This window comes from Bactrocera neohumeralis, chromosome 4 (assembly GCF_024586455.1).
Source record: "Bactrocera neohumeralis isolate Rockhampton chromosome 4, APGP_CSIRO_Bneo_wtdbg2-racon-allhic-juicebox.fasta_v2, whole genome shotgun sequence".
Classification (NCBI taxonomy): domain Eukaryota; kingdom Metazoa; phylum Arthropoda; class Insecta; order Diptera; family Tephritidae; genus Bactrocera; species Bactrocera neohumeralis.
The window spans coordinates 53,646,139-53,657,965 of NC_065921.1; positions in this window are offsets into that span (position 1 = coordinate 53,646,139).

The window sequence follows — 11,827 nt, forward strand, 5'->3', positions numbered from 1 at the left end:
CATTAATAATCATTGAAGATATGTGTCTCAAAATTGCGCATAAAGCATTATCACAGTTATCTATGATTTCACCTGATCGTCCAATGCATGATTTGATGGATCAAGAATTGCAACGTGAACAACAATTCAATTGTGACGAATTGATTGAAATTGTGCAATCAAATGTTGAAAAATTAAATGATTAACAAAACTATGTACATCCAACAATTTTGCAAGCTGTTTCTGACAACACTGGCGGATTATATTTCTTGGACGCACCTGGTGGAACCGGAAAAACATTCATTATTACATTGATTCTGGCAGCTATTCGATCATAAAAAAAAATTCCTTTGGCTCTTGCTTCTTCTGGAATTGCTGCCACTTTATTGGACGGAGGACGAACAGCACACTCTGCATTAAAATTGCCATTGAACATGCAAGTGAGTGAAACGCCGACATGCAATATTTCAAGAAATTCTGCAATGGGAAAAGTCTTGAAGCAAGCAGCGATTATTCTGTGAGATGAGTGTACAATGGCCAACAAAAAATCGCTCGAAGCATTGGATCGAACTATGAAAGATTTACGCGGAAATCAACAGCTGTTTGGTGGTGCTTTGATATTGTTATCAGGTGATTTTCGACAAACATTGCCAGTTCTTCCTCGATCAACTCCTGCCGATGAAATAAATGCATGTCTGAAATCTTCTGCTCTCTGGAGATTTGTGAAAAAATTGACGTTGAATGTCAATATGCGTGTCCTATTACAAGACGATTCATCTGCACATCAGTTTTCGAAACAATTGTTGGATATCGGAAATGGAAAAATGCAAATCGACAATACAAATGGAATGATCACCTTCCCCGAAAATTTTTGTACAATTTTGCAAACAAAAGAAGAATTGGTCGAATGCGTTTTCCCAAATATCATTCAGAATCACAGAAGCCATGATTGGTTAGCAGAACGTTCAATATTGGCAGCGAAGAATATACACGTCAATGCAATGAACTTCCAAATTCAAGAAAAATTACCAGGTGAAGTCATAACTTATAAATCCATTGACAGCGTTATGGATGAAGATGAAGCTGTGAATTATCCAATTGAATTTCTGAATTCATTGGGACCACCTGGTACACCGCCACATCTTTTGAATTTAAAGGTTTGTTCATTACTTTAATCATTACAGAATATAAATATGTAAGGAAGTTTAATGAAATATATGTATTATTGGTTCCTTTTTTAAGGTTGGTTCACCAATCATATTACTACGGAATATCAATCCTCCAAAAATGTGTAATGGTACACGACTGGCAATAAAGAAGCGAATGCCAAATTTGATTGAAGCAACTATACTCAATGGCAAAGCGAAAGGCGAAAATGTGCTTATACCACCTATTCCAATGATTCCAACAGACATGCCATTCAATTTCAAACGTCTGCAATTTCCGGTGCGTTTATCATTTGCCATGACTATAAACAAAGCACAAGGACAAACATTTCAAATATGCGGAGTGAATTTGGAAGAATCGTGTTTATCACATCGGCAATTATATGTTGCATGTTCGAGAGTCGGTACTGCACATCGTTTATTCTTTCATGCACCGGACAGTAAAACTAAGAACGTTGTTTATCAAAATGTTTTAGATTAGAACTCGAATTTTTGAGATTTACAATTTATTATATACGCTTATGTAAAAATAAGAGGAAACTGAAGAATAAATACTTTCAATGTTTGAAGAGTATTACTTTGTTGAATTTTTTATTGAATCAGTATGACAATTGTCTTATTATTCGTATTTATGTACGCTTCTCAATATTAGCGTTATAACAATTTTATGGAGTGAATGGATAATATCGTACGAATGCATTCTCATGAACTGCATATCCTTTATCAACAATATCTTGGTCAATCCTCATCCTTAATTCATAATCGTCTAAATTTATGAAAAAGATTTCGTCTATTTGTTTCATTATTTTCATAGTGAAAGATTCGTTCAAAGCAATTTCTTCAAAATATTTGATAGCTTCTCGTGACCAGTATTTCCCATTACTTGGCTTGATATTTGCTAATCGGCAATTCAGAATTTGCTCGACATCCTGGTATTCCCTTTCTTCCGGTCTAAATTTTACGGTGAAGCACGATGGGCTATCAATCGACTGAACAACAACTGTTTTTTCCTAAAGATAATCAGAATGGAATTTTTGTATGGTATACTTTGGAAATAAATTTTTTTTATTATATTGAATTATATTGTACATATTTGTTATTGACTTTTTTGTTTGGCTATTAACTTTCTGTTTTATTACACTTTTATGAATGGAAAATCACATTATTTTCAAATACAGAGTAATTATTATCGCAGAATATAATTATAGACCATGAAAATTCAGGTTTTTTTGTTTGCTAAATAAGTAGACTTTTGCTCAAGTAACAATATAATGTGACATTACTCATTCATGTCAAATGCTTATTTTTTTGTTTCTCTTATGTTTTTGTTTACACTCAAACGTCAAATAAATTAAAATTTAGATTTGTCGTTTGTAGATGTTTCATAAAATCTGAAAATAGGCAATTGCTTTGGCAAATTTTTCGCATATTTGAATATTCAATATGTTTAAAAGAAGATGACAAAAATGTCTATAATGAAAAAAAAATTAAATGAAGTATAATAGCCGATAAATATTTATATTAAAAACAAGTAAGGAAGGGCTAAGTTCAGGTGTCACCGAACATTTTATACTCTCGCATGATAAAGTGATAATCGAGATTTCATTATACGTCATTTACATATTTTTCAAATGCCGTATTTTTGTAAAGTTTTATTCCGCTATCATCATTGGTTCCTCATGTACTATATATTATACAGAGAAGGCATCAGATGGAATTCAAAATAGCGTTATATTGAAAGAAGGCGTGGTTGTGAACCGATTTCACCTATATTTCGTACATGTCATCAGGGTGTTAAGAAAATATTATATACCGAATTTCATTGAAATCGGTCTAGTAGTTCCTGAGATATGGTTTTTGGTCCATAAGTGGGCGAGGCCACGCCCATTTTCAATTTTTATAAGAAGTCTGGGTGAAGCTTCCCTCTGCAATTTCTTCCGTAAAATTTAGTGTTTCTGACGTTTTTTGTTAGTCCGTTAACGCACTCTTAGTGATTTTCAACATAACCTTTGTATGGGAGGTGGGCGTGGTTATTATCCGATTGCTTCCAATTTTGAACTGTATATGGAAATGCCTGAAGAAAACGACTCTGTAGAGTTTGGTTGACATAGCTATAGTAGTTTCCGAGATATGTACAAAACACTTAGTAGGGGGCGGGGCCACGCCCACTTTTCCAAAAAAATTACTTCCAAATATGCCCCTCCCTAATGCGATCCCTTGTGCCAAATTTCACTTTAATATCTTTATTTATGGCTTAGTTATGACACTTTATAGGTTTTCGGTTTCCGCCATTTTGTGGGCGTGGCAGTTTGCCGATTTTGCCCATCTTCGAACTTAACCTTCTTATGGAGCCAAGGAATACGTGTACCAAGTTTCATCATGATATCTCAATTTTTAATCAAGTTATAGCGGACTTGACACGGACGGACGGACGGACAGACGGACGGACGGACAGACAGACATCCAGATTTCGACTCTACTCGTCACCCTGATCACTTTGGTATATATAACCCTATATCTGACTCTTTTAGTTTTAGGACTTACAAACAACCGTTATGTGAACAAAACTATAATACTCTCCTTAGCAACATTGTTGCGAGAGTATAAAAATTTAATAAATTATTAATATATTTACGAACTGCGCAGCAAAGCGCGCCGGGTAAGCTAGTTATATGTATATGTATATAATTGAAATTTCTTTTTCTGTTGAAAGTTTGCCTCTGTGTTACGAATGGCTAAAATTCAATCAATAATTCCACTTGAACTCTCGGATATACATAACATAAAGATTTTCGAACTTTAGTGGTTAAGTTCATTTGAGTTAACTATATTGATTTTGATACAAATATATTGGACCCGAGACAAAATGTAGTAATGAAACCCGAATTTAGTCTTTCCTTGCTTTTGCAATTTTCTTCCTTGATAAATCTTGTTTTACAGGAAATATTGCAGCTGTGGAATTAACTTAAAGCTATTCGGAAAAAAATATATTCCGTAATTACATTAATGGTCTTCAATTAAGCCTTAACATTATATTAAAATAGTCTGCAACGATTTTATCACTGGTATTATCCCGTAGAAAATAGTTTGTTCAACAAATACAAAATAAAGAAAACGTTCAAGTCCAACGGCATCATTCTCACCTTTCGTTAGCCAAATGGTCAATCATTAAGAAACTAATTAATGAATTTCATTAAAAATCAGTAATAAATTACATTTAAATATTTAATTAAATTTAACACCTGCACAATGATTAAGCAAGTACGCATACGAACACATAGATTCATACTGTTATGGTACGTTTAAGATACAGCTTATGCAAGTTGTTAACGCATGAACAATAAATAACATAAAAGGCCTTGATTTAAATTTTTACTTGCATTTTTTAACGTATACATATACGTGTGTATAAGTACATATGTGGTGCATTAAAACTGTTAAATAAAAAATGATATGCAATCTAGTACAGAAACCATCACATTCAAGTACAGTGAAAGCTCGCTAATCCGAATTAATGATTGCACACCCCAATTCGGATTAGCGAAATATTCGGATTAGTGGATACTATATTTATGTATTTTATTTCACATAAGATGACGCCATTCGAAAATAAAACTCGGTATAGTATTTCAGAACTAATTTTATTTATTATTATATTTTAAAGAAGGAATATTGCTTACTTCTTCTTCTTCTTAATTGGCGTAGACACCGCTTACGCGATTATAGCCGAGTTAACAACAGCGCGCCAGTCGTTTCTTCTTTTCGCTATGTGGCGCCAATTGGATATTCCAAGCGAAGCCAGGTCCTTCTCCACTTGGTCCTTCCAACGGAGTGGAGGTCTTCCTCTTCCTCTGCTTCCCCCGGCGGGTACTGCGTCGAATACTTTCAGAGCTGGAGTGTTTTCATCCATCCGGACAACATGACCTAGCCAGCGTAGCCGCTGTCTTTTAATTCGCTGAACTATGTCAATGTCGTCATATATCTCGTACAGCTCATCGTTCCATCGGATGCGATATTCGCCGTGGCCAATGCGCAAAGGACCATAAATCTTTCGCAGAATTTTTCTCTCGAAAACTCGTAACGTCGACTCATCGGTTGCTGTCATCGCCCAAGCCTCTGCACCATATAGCAGGACGGGAACTATGAGCGACTTAAAGAGTTTAGCTTTTGTTCGTCGAGAGAGGACTCCGAATATTGCTTACACCTTATTTATTATGATGTTTTTATACTCTCGCAACAAAGTTGCTAAGGAGAGTATTATAGTTTTGTTCACATAACGGTTGTTTGTAAGTCCTAAAACTAAAAGAGTCAGATATAGAGTTATATATACCAAAGTGATCAGGGTGACGAGTAGAGTTGAAATCCGGATGTCTGTCTGTCCGTCCGTCCGTCTGTCCGTCCGTCCGTGCAAGCTGTAACTTGAGCAAAAATTGAGATATCATGATGAAACTTGGTACACGTACTCCTTGGCTCCATAAGAAGGTTAAGTTCGAAGATGGGCAAAATCGGCCAACTGCCACGCCCACAAAATGGCAGAAACCGAAAACCTATAAAGTGTCTTAACTAAGCCATAAATAAAGATAATAAAGTGAAATTTGGTACAAGGGATCGCATTAGGGAGGGGCATATTTGAGCGCAATTTTTTTTGAAAAGTGGGCGTGGCCCCGCCCCCTACTAAGTTTTTTGTACATATCTCGGAAACTGCTATAGCTATGTCAACCAAACTCTATAGAGTCGTTTCCTTCAGGCATTTCCATACAGTTCAAAAATGGAAGAAATCTGATAATAACCACGCCCACCTCCCATACAAAGGTTATGTTGAAAATCACTAAAAGTGCGTTAACCGACTAACAAAAAACGTCCGAAACACTAAATTTTACGGAAGAAATGGCAGAAGGAAGCTGCACTCAGGCTTTTTTTAAAAATTGAAAATGAGCGTGGCCTCGCCCACTTATGGACCAAAAACCATATCTCAGGAACTACTAGACCGATTTTAATGAAATTCGGTATATAATATTTTCTTAACACCCTGATGACATGCACGAAATATGGGTGAAATCGGTTCACAACCACGCCTTCTTCCAATATAACGCTATTTTGAATTCCATCTGATGCCTTTTTTGTATAATACGAGTATATACATTAGGAAGCAATGATGATAGCGGAATGAAACTTTGCAAAAATACGGTATTTGAAAAATATGTAAATGACGTATAATGAAATCTCGATTATCACTTTATCATGCGAGAGTATAAAATGTTCGGTGACACCCGAACTTAGCCCTTCCTTACTTGTTGTAAGATACTTTAGTACATAATACGGATTCTATACCTCTTATATTTTCGGAATTTTTTTTTATGTCACAAATTGGAGAAGTTCCTACACCATATTTATCTGCTAAAAGTTTTCCAGATTGTCCGCGGTCTATCTCTTGTATTATTTTAATCTTATCAGCTAGTGATAATGTTTTATGTGCACGTCTTTTTGCCATATTGTAATTTAAATTGATGTCGTCGCGTGTAATACTATTCCAGAACTAAAATAATAACAAAATAAATCGTTGAACATGCATTCATTTGTATATACATACATGTGTATGCATATCAAATGATGTCCCGTTAGTTGTAAAATTCCATTCACACTTCGAGAACACGTTGAAACAGGCTTTCTACGTTGTTTGCACTTATATATGTCAAAACAAATATGTGCACCTACGCTACAAAAGGATAGAAAATTAAAGTTCGGATTAGAGAGCGGCAATCAATGCGGACTATAGAGTATGCAACGCGTACTTTATTCAATTCGGATTACTGGATAATTTGGATTACACACCGTTCGGATTAGCGAGTTTTCACTGTATTTATAACAGTTTACCACATCCATGCCACATATAGTAGTAGATTTCTATAAACAAAACTGGAATTTTAATTAAAATGTGTCAAAACGTACATTTTGCATAATGAACATATTGCAATTATTAAACGCCTAATGAATATTTACATATTTCAGATGATTAGAAAAATGTAGCCTATTCGCAGGTTTTGGGTTATGTCCACTTTCTCAAAGCCATCACAAATCCAGAATCCTTGGAGTAAAGGAGTAAAAGTATGTCATTTTTTTTTTATTTTAAATATTATTATTATTTTAGATTGAAATATTGTACTTAAGCTGATTCTTCAGGTAATCGAAAGCCACGATTGGTTGAGATTAAATTACCCTGGAAAGACAAAGTGGAGGTTTATTAATTTAAGGAATCAACTGAGACACTTAAAATCTCAAAAATTATCATACGGTGGCTGAACTCTTTACACTTTCCTAAAGGTGGCGTAGTAACCGAAAAAATGCTTAATAGACTTAATTTTTTGTTTTGCCTGACCAGACTTTTCTGAAATTTAGTCGCTCTCTTGATACGATGTTCGACTATACTTCGCACGTAGTGGTATGAAGCCATAAAACTATAAGTTTATTACTTCTATTTACCCTTCGTTCTTATGTGGGTTTGATATTCTTATGCTGAGCCTTGATAAGATAGTCCTTTAGGCATCTGAAGGTTCTCGAACCTCTTTTCAGCACGAGCTCGCTAGCCTCAAATACCTTTATTAAAATAACTTATGATATAAAAGTTGCATTATAAAATATTGATATATTTTATATGGTTCTAAAATGGACGTATTTTAAATTGTGAACAGGCAAAAAAATAAAATAAATTTACAAATAATCAGAAAAAATACCAAGTGGACTCTTATGTGTAAATAGTTTAGTAAACCCTCTACGAAAAATCGTACAGTTGTGTATAGTGAATCGCTTCTACCAGATCATATCAGATATTAACGGTAGAAATTTGACTGTGAGGCAACAGCAATGTCATTTAATGTTTGCTGCACGGCTGCCTGTGGTTACGACCAAATGTCCGCCTGTCCGACAGCTGGCGCGCTGTTGCGCTGTCTGGGTGGTTAGTTGCTTGTCATAGAGCGGCGACCATTTGGTGGTTCGCGGTTGCGAACCGAGAAGTGAAAATAATGAAAGTATTGTAGTACGACCACAATGACCGGCTGCAAACACTCAAACACAGTGTAATGTATGCGTGAGTGTGCTTCACATCTGGGTGAAAGAGTCAATATAATTATTCAAGACGACGGGTGTATGTATGTGTGTGAATATTCGAAAATCAATAATTCGAAATGAAATCCGAAATAGTTCACACGTCGACTAACGGTAATCCGAAAGCGCGCCTCACATCACATCAAGACCGTGGTGCTGACGGCGGGTTCCTGACTCTGCCGCAGCGAGTTCATGATGACTCAACGCGGATGAATGACTGGTTGGTTGCATAAGCGCAACTAAGGTTGCTGCTGTTGCTGTTGTTATTGCCGGCTCTACCGCTTGCTGGTTTGAATGACTTGTGGGCTGCTGGTGGCTGATTCTTAATTTATTCGATCACATTCGCCGGGAAATTAATAACGTAATGCCATGGGGCAAAACAATAAGTAGCGATGACATAACACGATTCAACACACACGTGCATACGTATACTTAAATATAAATGTGTATGTATGTTGCAGGAGTAAGTTGCACGCTGCACATGTAGGGTGAAATGTAATCAATTTGTGGGATGTATGCAGCATGGCTGATGGCTCTATAGTTGGCTTTGCGCACACTTCGCTGAAAATCAGGTGAGCTGCCGCGACGAGCACAGTGTTGCCGAATTCCTCAACATTTCTTCACTCTGGAGTTATAAATGTGGTAATGGAGTGATACGAAGCGGCTTGCACTGGTGTTATGAGACCTTGAGATTGCGAGGTGATAGAATGAAAATCATCAAGGCCCGGGGACTTGAAGGGTTTGAATGAATTCGGAGAAAGGAATGCTGTGCAGCCCTATCGGAGCTTTCCCCAGTAATGAGGTAAGATTTTTCGCAAAAGTGCATCTAAGCCATCAGCTCTCCTGATAGCCTTCTCCACTTCTGCTTAAGACGCCTTGGCTTTCGTAAACTCGGTCTTTTTTATAGCCAGTTCCACTTTATACATTGCCCTCTAGAGCCACTTCTACAGGCTTTGTTGAAGACTCTTCTACTCGAAGATATCTACGCTAGCTCTGATCTCCTTTTCCTTTACATATCTGAGTATTTAGACAACAGAAGCTTTCAAAAGTAGTCCTACTCTCAGAAGTGAAAACTTCGATGAGATTATCAATCGCACCCGCAAATAGGATCAAGTCCATGAAAATGGTATTCGAGCTTTGCCAGAAAGATGGCGAAAAGTAGTGACTAGTAAGGATAATTTTTCGAAAAATTCACTTATAACCATTTTCCTACAATAAAATAGCGTTTCATTAAAAAAACGGCGATACCTAATATTTTAACCATTGATGAAGCTTCTTACATCGCATCTGCTTTATACTTTCTTACATAGAAAACACATCTCTAGAAGTACTGAGCATTAGGTTATCCTCAATAAACTTATATATTTAGTAATGATTGCATGACACAGTCGACTAATAAAATGATGGACGAAAACAAAATATACAGAAATTATGCATCTTTATTGCCTATATGATTTTCAATAAGTCATACATCAGAATATAAAATGAAAATGACGCTATTGTGTAATGAAAACATGAAGCCCAGCAGCACGCAGTAAGCTATAATAATATTTTTATACTCTCGCAACAATGTTGCTAAGGAGAGTATTATAGTTTTGTTCACATAACGGTTGTTTGTAAGTCCTAAAACTAAAAGAGTCAGATATAGGGTTATATATACCAAAGTGATCAGGGCGACGAGTAGAGTCGAAATCCGGATGTCTGTCTTTCCGTCCGTCCGTCTGTCCGTCCGTCCGTCCGTGCAAGCTGTAACTTGAGTAAAAATTGAGATATCATGATGAAACTTGGTACACGTATTCCTTGGCTCCATAAGAAGGTTAAGTTCGAAGATGGGCAAAATCGGCCCACTGCCACGCCCACAAAATGGCGGAAACCGAAAACCTATAAAGTGTCATAACTAAGCCATAAATAAAGATATTAAAGTGCAATTTGGCACAAGGGATCGCATTAGGGAGGGGCATATTTAGACGTAAGTTTTTTGGAAAAGTGGGCGTGGCCCCGCCCCCTACTAAGTTTTTTGTACGTATCTCGGAAACTACTATAGCTATGTCAACCAAACTCTACAGAGTCGTTTTCTTCAGACATTTCCATATACAGTTTAAAAATGGAAGAAATCGGATAATAACCACGCCCACCTCCCATACAAAGGTTATGTTGAAAATCACTAAAAGTGCGTTAACGGACTAACAAAAAAGGTCAGAAACACTAAATTTTACGGAAGAAATTGCAGAAGGAAGCTGCACCCAGGCTTTTTTAAAAATTGAAAATGGGCGTGGCCTCGCCCACTTATGGACCAAAAACCATATCTCAGGAACTACTAGACCGATTTCAATGAAATTCGGAATATAATATTTTCTTAACACCCTGATGACATGTACGAAATATAGGTGAAATCGGTTCACAACCACGCCTTCTTCCAATATAACGCTATTTTGAATTCCATCTGTTGCCTTCTCTGAACCAATGATGATAGCGGAATAAAACTTTACACAAATACGGTATTTGAAAGGTATGTAAATGACGTATAATGAAATCTCGATTATCACTTTATCATGCGAGAGTATAAAATGTTCGGTGACACCCGAACTTAGCCCTTCCTTACTTGTTTTAATATATAGTGTTGCGTCAAGCGACTTATACGAATATATGTTCAATTTAAAATGAAAATAAAATATGAAATTAGAATTAATTACTTTTTTTGAAATGCAAGTTATATTCGAATTATACCCTCATTGTACTTACCCTAATAATATTAAATATACTTACCTTAATCTATTACTTTAAGTTAACGAAATGAATTATACTTACCTCCTTTTTGTACATACATACATACTAACATTCCAACTGTTTTTTCCCGTTAGCTTTAAGATTTAGGCTAAGTCATCTAGTTGCTGAAATAAAGAAATGAATTGTTATTTGACCGCAATCGAGATCCCACGCGTTTCCTTTTTTTCGTTATTTCGCCGTCGCATTTTTCCGCAAGTCAAGAGTCCGTACAGGCAATTGGTAAAGTATCATTAAGTATCATTAAGCTTGAGAAATTTCATGGCGCCCGAGCAGGGACAAATGCGTGTTTAGACAAAAAAAAAAAAAATTATCAAAATTTACACTCAGTGAAATAATTACTATAATACAAAAATTTCTTTTTCGCAACCAATTGCCAAGTGTTCGGTGTTCGGTTTTCGGCGTCTCGGTGTTCACGGTTCAGTGAAGTTGAAAAAACAAAAAAACGAATTATAAAAAAAAAGGATTAAAAATCCAATTATACATATATATGTATGTGCAAGTACATATAGAGATATACGAATTGCGTGCAGTGAAACCTGTAAAAAAAAAGAATAAATACATATATACATACGTGACCAGTGGAAATCTGTAAACAAAAAAATAATATACATATTTACATACATACAGTAAAGTGCAGTGCTGAAATACTTACCTGTATACTTACCTCAGTGTAAAAAATCAAAAAGAGGAAAAGGAAAAATTTGTGGAGTGTGTGCATAGTGTAAAGTAAAAAATTCACCAAAGCGAAGAATAACGAATTAAAATAAAAGGTGGTACTTGATAAGTACAGTGCA